This window comes from Merops nubicus, unplaced genomic scaffold (genome assembly GCF_000691845.1).
Source record: "Merops nubicus isolate BGI_N331 unplaced genomic scaffold, ASM69184v1 scaffold2789, whole genome shotgun sequence".
NCBI lineage: Eukaryota > Metazoa > Chordata > Aves > Coraciiformes > Meropidae > Merops > Merops nubicus.
In genome coordinates this window covers 40,934-53,371 of record NW_008632860.1, presented here as the reverse complement: position 1 = coordinate 53,371, position 12,438 = coordinate 40,934, and the positions used below count along the sequence as shown (strand labels likewise).

The 12,438-nt window shown below is 37.0% G+C and overlaps 1 protein-coding gene across 1 annotated transcript in view; it reads left to right on the top strand.

The window, feature by feature from the left end:
• COBL (cordon-bleu WH2 repeat protein) overlaps window positions 1-12,438 on the top strand; it is a 109,661-nt gene that overhangs the window by 69,766 nt on the left and 27,457 nt on the right. The gene's annotated exons all lie outside the window — the stretch shown is intronic.

The following is a 12,438-nucleotide window of genomic DNA, read 5'->3' as shown; positions in this document are numbered from 1 at the left end:
GGGGCAGAGAAGGAAATTAAGGAGATCCATGCTAATGTCAAACCTGAATCTTACTGAGGATTAACCCTAATTTATTTTCAGCAGCCTATGCACAGAAATCAGGTCATACGTATTTTTTTTTTTTTTTTTTTTTTGCTAGATAGCATCAGCTTGCCTACAATGTTTTATTAAAAATCCATTGTGGCCTTCTTTGCATTAATACTTCTGCTTCATATGAGTTTCTACCACTGTTATTTTGCAATGCTTTCCTGATCTACCTTCGTGATCAAATACCCTTTAATCAATGCTGCTCTGATTTTATCAGTCTGATCATTTGCTCTTAAACAAACATAATATCTCAGCCAAAAGAATTTGATTAAGCTTGTACATGGAAACATAACATGAGTTATCCCCAGTTTACTGAGAGCAGAAGAATAGCGTTTATTTAGTGCTTAGTGTGTACTTAATTTTAGCATCAGTGTTGGACAGGGACAAATCTAGCTTTGTAACTCTGCGGTGCTCCACCTAGTTAAATATACACATATAGATTTACACACGAGAAATGTGTGTAGATGTACTCATGGAGGAAAGCAGCATGTATGGCACGCTGATTATATTGCTAATGCCATTCTGAGAGGTGCTTGGATATGGTGGTGATTGAGCAGCATAAGAGCAGAGTTTTGCAATGATGGTTTTTATTGCCTGAGAACATCTTAATCAGTGCAAATAGGACCTTGATGGTAGATTCAAAGAACAACAAAACTTTCAGTCTTCCTGACTCTAACCTCAGTAAATGTGTTTTCTCATACAGCAAGGTGGGACGGAGGATAAGCTGCTGATGCCAGCTATTGATGAAAAGCAAGTTTTTTTCTCAAATCACTATCAAAAGAGCTTCCTCTTATGAGGATTGTGGTCTTCCTTTGCTGAGTGGTGAATGTCAGCAGCCTTTTGTCTTTCACAAGATAAGACTCCGATTCAGAAATTAAAATTTTGTGATTGTATGGAGTTTAAATTCTTGTTCCTTATGATCTGCCACCTGTCTGTGGGGCACTGTACCTCAACCCGCACTCCTTCCCAGCTAGCAAAGAATTTTAATTTCTTAGAGGATGGTGATAATCTCTCTTCATGGAGTTTTCCAAACTTACACGGAGTGTAAGTCATTCATTAATAGGGCCTTTTTCATAAAATATTTGGGCTTTTCTAACTGTAATGGTAAGAATATCTTCCACAAAAAAGAGTATGATTGTTCCTCACACTTTTTGTTCTTTAACCTTTCTATTCTCATTACGTGACCTTTCCTCTAAACTTTGGGTCTGGTAGACCCTTAGCTGCATGTTGTGTGCATGTGGAAAATGATATGTTTATGGGATCCTTTCTCCTTCCTTATCTTACTAACCAGATTGTTCATGGCCTGTAATTTGACTGTGCTTTGGCAATGCACCTCTGTTGCTTAGCCTATGGTTATGTCACACAGCTTGTGACGTTCCTGATAAATGAGTCAATAGTGAGCTCTGTGCTTGCTTACCTCAGGTAAAGAACGCATATTTTGAAAGATCACTGCACCTAGACAATCAACTAAACCATGCTGCCTTGAAATGTTTTCAGCTATCTCATTAGAATAAATGCAATGTTCCTATGAACCTCCATGATTAGCCCTTTATTTAGCTTTTCATGAACTGTCATTAAGAAATGCAGTAAGAAATTAAAAGCTGTTTCAAGAGGAATAAACAGGTCACCTTCTTGTAGAGTGAGATCCTGAAGTTAATTCTTCACGCTGACACTGGATAAAGTACTAGGGAACTCAGGGTTTGCATTAGGTAAGGGCCTGCCAACTGATTGATTTTTAATTTTCCAAAGTATTCCCTCTTTAAAGAAGTAAAGTAATTATTTGAATGTGTTTTTGTTTTTAACTATAGATCAAAATAAACCACCAATGCTTAACTATAACGTTTGAAAGGGATGAAGCAATTCCCAGTTATTTTGAATAGATGGCACATATGCTACTAGTAGATGGGTGATACCAGGTTAATTTTCATGAGCAAGGAGAACAGAAAAGAAAGAGCCGTGTCCCCATACCTAATATTGACGTTTTTCATTATATCATTAATATATTAACAGGTAATACAAGTCAGTTGACAAAATCTGGCATTTTCACAAGCAATTTGGTCATATTTCTTCAGCCACCTTAGATATATATCTAGTCTTTCACAGTCATTAGGGATGGTCTTTAAGGTTTGGACATGGTTAACTTGAAGCAAAAATGGGTAGAGAAACTCACAGGGGAAAACTACATTTTCTTACATGTGTTTCTAAATTAATTGAGACCTGCAGGCTTCTCAGTAGGGAATTTTGCTACCCTGTCATAGTGCACTGCCTCAGCAAGCATCTGTCAAGTGACTCAGCCTTTTCTTTGTTAGAGATGGTCTTTAAAGCAGGAAAACTTGCAAGTGTGACTTCGGAGGCTTGTACTGCCATCACTCCTCTTGTTCATCCAGCCTGATTTGAGGCTAAGAAATTAAATTGAATCTCCATCCTCGTCTATCTTGTACCTTCTGAGGAACTAAAATTCAGGTCAAGTAAATCCGAATTCATAGACACACTGCATATCAGCAGGTGTTGTGCTGTTGGGATCGAGTTAGGGTGTGTGAACCCAGGGAGTTTGTCTTAGAGCATCTGTGGGATTCTGAAGTTTAATACATGTGCCCATGCACCTACGCCTGCTTTGGGCATCTGATTCTTTAACATTGCTAAGCATGCTAACCATTCTGCTCTCTGACCTACACAGTATTTATAATTTTATCCTTTACTCTTTTCCCTCAACAGTTTACTGTTGTGCATCATTTCCTTCATACACCAAGCGCGTCTGACAGACCTTGCCTCTTCCTATGACCTTCATACCTCTGAACCTCCTGTTGCCTCTGCTACCCTGATTCTTCTGTTGCCTTCCTTCCTCCCCTGCTGGAAAAGAACCTTTTTTTTCTGATCGAGATTTTGGCTTCCTTTCTTTTTGAACTTGCACATTCTCTTTTAATTACTATTGATTATTTTTGGCTGTGGTTCATACTCATTTGTGAGATGTATGCTCCAGAACTGAATGCTGTGTTATACCAGCCTATATATCAGCCTCAGAAAGATTATCCATACATTTGTCTGTTTCTGTTAAAAAGAATCTCTTTATTTTGAGCCACGGTTTAATTTGATTTGGTGTTTCGATTAGTGTGTTTTTGGGGCGGGGTGTCTTACTTTCAATACTGCCTAAAGATTTAATGAAAACTTCCTAAAAACATTTTTGTTTTGTTTTGTTTTTCTGTTAGCCTAGGTGTAACACTTTTCAGTCTTTGATATATTCTGTTTTGCCTTCATTGCCTATGTTTTGTTCCTTTGTAACAAAACTAGAACTGGGCACGGCCTAGTCAAGTGGAAGTGCAAGATTCTTTCTATATCTTGGCTATCAATCAAGCTGCCAAGAAAAAAAGAAACAGAAAGATCTGTTGGATCTATAAGGGGCCTAAAAGAAATACTGAGAACCGATACCAAATGCACTGATTCATAGACTTTGCTTCTGCTTTCATCCTGCTGCTTAGTATGATTAATTTTATCTTGATGCTGGAGACATCCTATGGAAGTCAAGGTGTGTGTTCTATTTCTGTAACAAAAGATGCAAACACTGTTTGCTCAAGATAAATCTCGTTCCACAAGTCTCCTTTTTACACTTGTGATAGGAATAATCAGTGAATTACAATATAAAATACCAGCTATAGGGATGTACTTAGCCAAAAAAATAAAACTAAACTTGCACTGAAGAAAGTTCTTCATGTGAACAGCCCATAAGACGTGTATTTTTAATCATTCTGAACAATAAACATAGGGTTTATGAGTTGCAATGGTGCACACACCCAGAACTGTTCTGACCTCACATGTACTGTGATTTAGGACGTTTATGTTATTTAAATTAGTAAGTTGCAATACATAACTCTAATTTAAATGATGAAAAGTTATTGTTTTACCCTCAAGCAAATAATCATGTTCATCTTGAATCCTTTCCAGGTAGGCAAAGTGGAGAATAAGAAAGCAAAGCACTCCTACAGATAATGTGAAACATGACTAAAAAGGGGTTTGACAGTTTTTAATACAAATACGACATGTAGTTAATAAGTTTTAAGTGATGCTTCCGAAAGTATCCTTAATACCCTAAGGTTCTTCTAATAAAACTGGAGTAGAATTGAACTCTCTGCACTGCCAGGTACTTTGTAATAGCTTCTTGAGACAGGACAATGGTTTAATTGTAAGTCTTCTCTTAAAAACAAAACAAAACAAAACAAAACAAACAAACAAAACAAAACAAAACAAAAATAAAAGAAACTAGGTGTTCACAATGTGAAGATTAAGAACATAATGTACCCATTTTCATTACTCTATTTACATCCTGTTTGTAACTCCACAGAGTTACATGCCCTGTGAAGTTCGGACTAGTGTAAAAATGGAATAATGAAGTGATGAAACAAAGCTTTTTTATATTGAGTATGATGTAGAAGTACAGTGTATTGTAAAGGCAGTTCTTTGCATTTACACTAGTTTAGCTTAAAGAAGGCTTTAGTTTTCAACAAAATTACATTTGTGATGAAAACGTTTCCTTGCTTTGAATGAACACAACTATAACCCCTCTCTACATGGGTGACCAATTTGCTGTGAAAAGCTGTCTCTTTACAGGTGGTCTTCTCAAACTCTTAAAAGCTGTAGGTGAGAACTCAAAATCATTGTTCACGCTTACTTTACTTTTTTTAAAAAAAAAAAAAATTAAAATGCAAAATTTATCTCTGAAAATATAGGAATTAACTTTTTTTGTGAAATTTCTATGTAAAATATTTTAATGACTGATTTAAGGCAGCCAGCTCTGCCATTCCAGGTTTAAAAAAAAATTACTTTGCTTATTCTAGTTCATATAGTTTGTTTCTTACAATTTCACAAGTACCAGGTGCATATATAGTGTTAAACAGAATTTTTAAAATAGAAGAAAAATAGTTTTATCTTTACAAGAAATCATCTTAATCTTAAGAAATTCTACTTATACTATAATTTTAGTGTGTTCAAAACCTCCCAGTACTATACACAATGTGGGAAGGAACCTTCAGTGACTCATTAAATCCAAATCTATTTTGTGGAATTGCGCAGATACTGTTTCACAACTGTTAATTCATCAGCAGTGTGTGTGTAAGGGCTAGGGTGTTCAAGCTAAGTGTGATTTCGGGAACATCAGCTCACTGGGAGTTTGGTTCGTGAGCATCAGCTCAGTGCCAGGGTGCAGCTGGGGAATCCCTACTTGTTCAGGCTTCAACCCAGGATTTCTAGTGTTGCCTTGGTTGATCTTCTGGAACAGAATGAGAGTTTTTCTGTCATTTTTTAGTGAGAGGAAGAAATGTCAGTTTAGGTCAGCTTGATGGCATCTTAAGTTAGTAGTGATGCAAAAGGACATTGGCTTGGTTTTACTCCTTTTATTTTAACCATGGAGACATTAGAAGAGTAATGAGAATGACATGGAGAAGTTGATAACAAACTGACTTATACTACAATTTTTCACCAAAATGCTTTGACCTTCAGGAGTTGTCTGCACTACTAGACAGCATTGCTTAAATAATATCCTTTGTATTAAGATGCCTGGGGTGAAAAACAAATAAGGAAAAAAAAAAAAAGGCACCCAAATTGGAAAATATTATTGAGCTCTTTCAGGAGGACAAATAAATGCACAGACAGCTTACAATTCAAAACAAATTCCAGTATTACAACTCCAATGTCGGTGGCATTAAGTGCTCTTGGAAATAAGGAGAGGTGTATAATTGATGGTTAAATCCACTCTGATACCTGATGTATATGCTCAACCCCTACAAAATCAAATTAATTAGAAACAGATAAAGCTTCCTGGTGCAGAGATTTTGCTGACTAGCCATATAAAACATTTTTATGTTGACCACCAGAGGGAGCCGATGGTGCCACATATGTGCAGCAGGTAGCAGGTAAGAATAATGCTAAAGATAAATTTTAAGCTAACAGTTAAGCAAAGATTTTCAGTTGTTTAACAATGCCATAAAGTCAAATTGAGTTTATTGAGTTGTTTTGTCAATAATCATTTTTCCTAGACACTTGTGGTCCCTTCCAACCCTGACAGATTCAGATCTGTTTTAGCAGAGGATTTAGTAGTGTTGGCTTAATGGTTGGACTTGATGATCTTGGAGGTCTCTTCCAACCTGAAGGATTCTATGATTCTGTGATTTTAAAATTAGTTTCATTACAATTAGGAAAATGAAGATAAATGCACATTTGCAGGTGATGTCACCATGATGGCATCTTCCAGACTTAAGCACAAATTTTTACTCTGTGTTCTTGCAAAAGGTTTGGGGATGTTGGGTTGGCTATTGTATTGGATAGATATTGCCTGTATAGCTACGGCAGCCGTGTCCAAGCTGTAGAAATTAGTGCGTATGTGTGATGCATGTGCTTAAGAACCAAGTGCATAGGAGCAGGTCAGGATTAGTGCCAATATAGAAAGAAAGACATGTTCAGCTAGAAAGGTTTATAAGCTTGAGTTTTAGCACTTTAAAAGCATGCGCAGGTTGCTTTAATATCCATCTTATTTCACAGACAAATGATTTTGTTACTAGCAATTCAGCCTTGCAGAGACTAAAATCTAGGATTCAAGAGACTCTCCAGGTGTCCTTAAATGTCTTTTGTACATGTAATGCTTTCTTTTTTTCCTTAACATTGAAATCTTTGAGAAATTAATGTTGTCTTTCTCACTGAGCAGCTGCATTTTCTTCTTTTCCAGTGACAGGGCTGTAGAATACCAAACTTTTAATTCATTCCATTTTTATCTTTAGACAATGTGCTGCTGGCCCAGAAGTGAAACTTTTTCTGGGCAGGTAAACTGTGGAGAGAATATTCTAAATATATTAATAGAAAAAGGAAATATTTCTCTTTTTGTTAATTTTTAACTGTAACTATTTAAAGCTGTCCATGGCATCTAGTGCTCAAACAAATGCCGAAGGTAGAGTGATTGCTAGAGAAATAATCTAGTCCGAATTGTATGATGAATTGCAAAGGCCTATGATGCATTTATTTATTAAACATATGGCCATGGAATCTATCATATGCCCATCATCTGTCCCTGTAGTCTGCATTTGTAAAGTAAAATCTGTGGTCGTGATTCTCATACACTCATCATTTATGTTTATAGCCACTTGAAGCCCTCTTTATTGTTCCATCCCAGTATAAAAGGGCCTCTTTGTGAGAGCTGGGCCATGTGTGTGCATATAAGACACCAGTTCTGTCTTCCAAACTTGGCTTTCAGTCACTACCGTGACTCTCAATATATATTTAGTACATGCAGTAGGCACCATTTAACTTTCCATACTAAAATACATGTTATTTTAGAAGACAGTTGTAACTTATTCCATTCCTCAAAAATTACAGCCATGTTGTTTTCTAATGTCATTGCAAAACTATGAACTCCCCCCTCAAGGACAGCGGGATAAATGTGCTGTTACTGTTTACACACTTCTTGCTCAGTTATCTCATGTACACTATGCAGATAAGCATCTGTATAGCACCTGCATGGCTAAAGAATTCTACTGCTAAAATTGGTAGAAAGTTGACAGAACAAAAAGTGACTTAATTATTTTTTTTGTCCAGAAGAACTGACATGTAATAAACTCTGATGATATTTGCTGAGGTGGACAAGGGGGAAAGCAATCTTGTATTTTTCTATTTAAGAATCAGCTGCTTTATTCCGTATTTATTACATATTCTTCTGTGACTTCAAGTGGTAAAAGCCTGTTGAAAAGATCAAGCCCAGTAGCAAGAATGTACTGCTTCAGAAGCTGATAACACACTGAGTAGGCATCAACTACTGAGTGCTTTATAACCCTTGAATATTCCTTGAACATGGATTTTTTTTTTTTTCCTGTTCAGTACCAATAAGAAAATTGTGAATTTGGTTCACGCAGTCTGATTCATTTTCTCATGCCTTGAGAAAGTTCTGACGATGGAGACTCAGTCCTCTGAGTAAAGGTAATACCAGTTGGAAAGGGGGTATTTTGTATTCCCTTATATGTTCACTCTACTGTCTGCCTGCCTGTATTGGAAATAATACCTGTGAATTTGGAGATTTTGAGCCAAAAGTCAGTCCTACTGTAATTGTGTGAGGCTGGACTCCAGTGAATCAAATAGTCTTTCTAGCCTCATTTCCTGACATTTATGTTCCTAAATGGTTATTTACCTATTTCATAGAGTGTGGAATAAACCTTAGCTTCACGTTCTGGCTAAATGTAAAGACATTTCTCTTCTAATTCCTTTGCAGCCCTCCGGTACAATCCAAGTGGTATGTGGATAAATTATCAATGTTTGTTCTAAGTGAAACCAAATTCCCTGTTTTCCTTAGTGAACGTAAGAGCAATTTAACTATGTGAGCTGTTCCTTTAACAACTGAGTGGCATGCTCTGTTGTACTTGAACAGTGGAATATGATGAAGTCATCACACCCATACAAATGGAGAGACTTAATGCTTTAACGTCTTGTGTCCAGCCAACTACGTGCACGTGGGGAGGTGGGGGGGCGTGAGAACGTTAATATATGATTTTGAAATTATGTTTGATTTACACCCTGTGTATGGGCCAAATCAAACTGGAAGGCTGGTATTTGAAATGGCATTGAGTTTTGTAGATTTGAAGATCATACCAATTACAATACAGGCAATGAACAAGGAGCTACAGAAGGCAAATGGGTGAAAAATTTTGTATTCTAATCTGTGTTCCAGGTAGCTGATAATAATTGTACTAAGGTACTTGTCCATCCTTAGAGATGCTCATACCCAGCTTTTCATGCTACCACTTCTAAGTCAGTAAACACTGACTAAAACGCCTGCCTGCTTTATTCTAAGAAAGTGAGAATTCTGGCCATGCACATTTAGTTCTGGGTTTTAGGGCCTGAGGGAGCAAAAGGCTGAGAGTGGAGACAGAGTCTCTTTTGTCAGCTCCTTTTGTGGATTCCATAATTGGTTCCTGGCATGGATAAAAGAATTACTTTTCAACCTACTGTACCATAAGCAAAGGTGGAGTTTAATGGAGGACAAAGACCTAAAACAAAAGAAGACTAAGGAGAGAATGAGAGAGGAGGACTATGACAGGCAAATATTTTTTTTTTCTTTTAAGACTATTGTGATTAAAATGTGAAAATAAAGTTGCTAAATACATGGTAACTGATCATAAACATTGAAGGACTGGTTAGCGAGTATCTACTTACCTGTTAGAGCAAACAAACAGCTGATAGTTTCACTGTAAGCATCTAAAGAAAATTATTGGTGGTATCTGATGTTTAAAACATGTAGGTTAGCATTATTCTTTTCTCTCCCATGATTGTTTCTTTCAATTTTTTCACTTGACAGGAAGGTAAAAAATAAATAGTTTTTAGATTTGTAAAAACATTAAAATTAATGGATAAATATTTACATTTTTTTCTTGACTAAGTGAAAATGTACAACAGCTCTGTTTATAAGGTGTGTCTATAGGTGTAAGAGTTAAGACTTGAATGTAAGAATTTACAAATTCTTAGACTTCTTAATTTATAAGAATTTATGAAGAACTATGTAAGAATGATAAAGGCTGTAAGAAAAATTAATCTACTGGCTCCAAGTTCAAAATAAGAACATTCTTTACTTGACTTTCACTTATAAGAGCATTTTGGAAGCTAAAATGATAAGCTAAGAGCTAAGACTCTTTATTTGCTCTGCAGACAGCCTCACAGGACTGCCAAGGGCTGTGGAAAGGCCAGCCTGTATCACTTCCTGGTATTCCTGGAAGTAGACACTACTTTGGGGACTGTTGCACAAATGCATTGGTATTTTCGTTTTATTCTGAAACCCTTTTTGGGCACTACCTGTCTCTCAGATTTGTGTGATTTCCGAGTACTGATTTAACATTTCCTTTTCTACCAGGTAGAACTTATCCTACTTTCTCCTCAAAAAATATGCAGGTTTTTGTTGAGTTGTTTGGGGTTTTTTTGTGTGGTTTTGTTTGTTTGTTTGTTTTAAATCTTATTTCAATTAAACACAACATATGGGAATATTTGAAGCACAAGTCTTACGAAGAGCAGCTGGGGAGACTGGGGCTGTTCAGTCTGAGGAAAAGGAGGCTCAGAGGAGACCTTACTGCTCTCTACAACTATCTGAAAGGAGGTTGTAGAGAGGAGGGTGCAGGTCTCTTCTCACATGTAACAACTGGTAGGACAAGAGGAAACGGTCTCAAGTTGCACCAGGCGAGGTTTTCTTTGGATACTGGGAAGACTTTCTTCACAGAAAGGTTTATCAAGGACTGGAACAGGCTGCCCAGGGAAGTGGTTGAATCACCATCTCTGGATGCTTTTAACAGTTGTGTGAATGTGGTGCTTAGGGATGTGGTTTAGCAGTGGACTTGGTAGAGTTAGATTAATGGTCGGACTTAATGATCTTAAAGGTCTTTTCCAACCTAAATGATTCTATGATTTTATTGATTATTTATAATTTAACAATACATTTTTTTTTACTTTTAAAACCCTTCTCTGCTTGCCTTCAGAAGATGAGAACAATATGCTGATTAACTGACCAGTCAGTTAAAGAAACTTAGAAATTTAAGTGTCCACATTTTCCAAATGAAAACATTTGGGACAAAGTTAAAAAAAAACCTACATATCGTAATTTTCTTGTTTGCTCCACTCCCTTATGGACATGCCCAGGTTCCTCTGTATCTGGCAGCTTTCCTGTTCTGTAGTCATCAAGCTAATCAATGGGATTCAGATGTTCCTCAAATAAAATCATTTGTCTTCAGTCTGCCATTACAAAGGACACAGATTGTACTAAACAGGCTTTTCACTTCCAGGGTACATGAAATACATGCCACTTGATAATACAAGGCTTTGGCAGTGTATCGATTGCATTTTTGTACACAAAAAGTCCTTGCACGGAGAAACTCCTTCCAGTTTTTCCACAGAGTTAAATCAGTGCCTGTAAGAAAATTCGCAGGCTGAAAGCAGTGGTGGCAGAAGTCTTTGAACTTACATGCTGAAATGTGAAGAGTAATAACAAACTACAGTTCGATGCTGTGCTGGTCTGAAAGGGAACACTCTTAAGATGAGAAGAGAGTTTTATAATCTCATGCTGAAATCATGAGCAATCAGAAGAATAAAGATAATGTTTGGGCATTACTGTATAAACTGTACTCTACAAAGTGAAACAGTGGCCAGTCACAGTTGCTAAAATATGTTCTGAATACAGTCCCTGTGTAATGTTTTTAGGGGGAAACATGGATAAAAATGTGAAAAAATAGATGGAGAAGAAATCCCAGAATCTTCAACTTCTTATTTTTCAAAACCAAAATGGATGTTAGGATTTGGGAGATTTTCTTTAGAATTTTTTTTCCTTTGTTTTTTTCTCCTTCCCGAGACCCCATCAAGTAACTTCTTAAGCATTTCTTTCAGACTCCTGCATTCATGACTCAGTTTTCTGGTATCTAAAGCACACCTCAGTCTGGGTTGAAGCTCTGCTGTAGTTCATAGTATCCTTCACTCAGGAGTCCCTGGTAGATCAGAGAATGAGCCTTTATGTCAGTACATGTATGAAGAAACTCTCCTTGCTCTGCCCTTCTACCTCTTTATGGAACTTTCGGAACAGAACTTTAGGCTGTTATCTTTCCTGACTAATTCATGTGAGATTGGCAGCCAGTTTAAAAGTTACTGGAGGGTTTCATAGACAGACTAATAAGCCTACAACATTGTGACCTTCTCAACCTAATTTCTATAGGAACTGAGGCTAAAAAGAAAGAAAAGCAAAGACATTTCCAAATATCCCATAGGAAATGTGACCTTTTATGCTGATCCTAATTAAGCCCATTAACTCAGGTGAAAAATTCCCCAAACTAGCTTGTATGTTTTGAGGGCATTATCATAGTGAACCTTCAAATTCTAGAAATGGCCCTGCTCCAGCAAAGCACCTAAGCATGCTTAATCAGGTACCCCATTATACAGCACACACATTATTATTGAATGAACTGTGTAAATGAAAGTCTTAAAATGCTCCACATGAATAAAAATGCAGACAAATTTTCCCTGTGGGGATTCATCCCATGCAGGAGATATCTGCAGCTTTGCATTTTGATCAGTGAGCCCCCAGTGAAATCCTGATCCCATTGAAGACAGTGGCAAAACCCAACTGCTGAAGTGGAAGCAGGATCTGATACTAGCAGTGCAAAAGATGAAAGGGTGAGGTTTATTCCAAGTGAGCGTTCAGATGATGACCTGTTTCTTGCATCAGGCTACAGTTCACCATAGCACCAGAACTGACACTGCCGTTAACATTTCACTATCTTCACATCAGTAGAGAGCATAATATCCAGTTACTGCTCCTGCGTGTTTGCATTTCTGCCTCCTGGTATTTCAAGT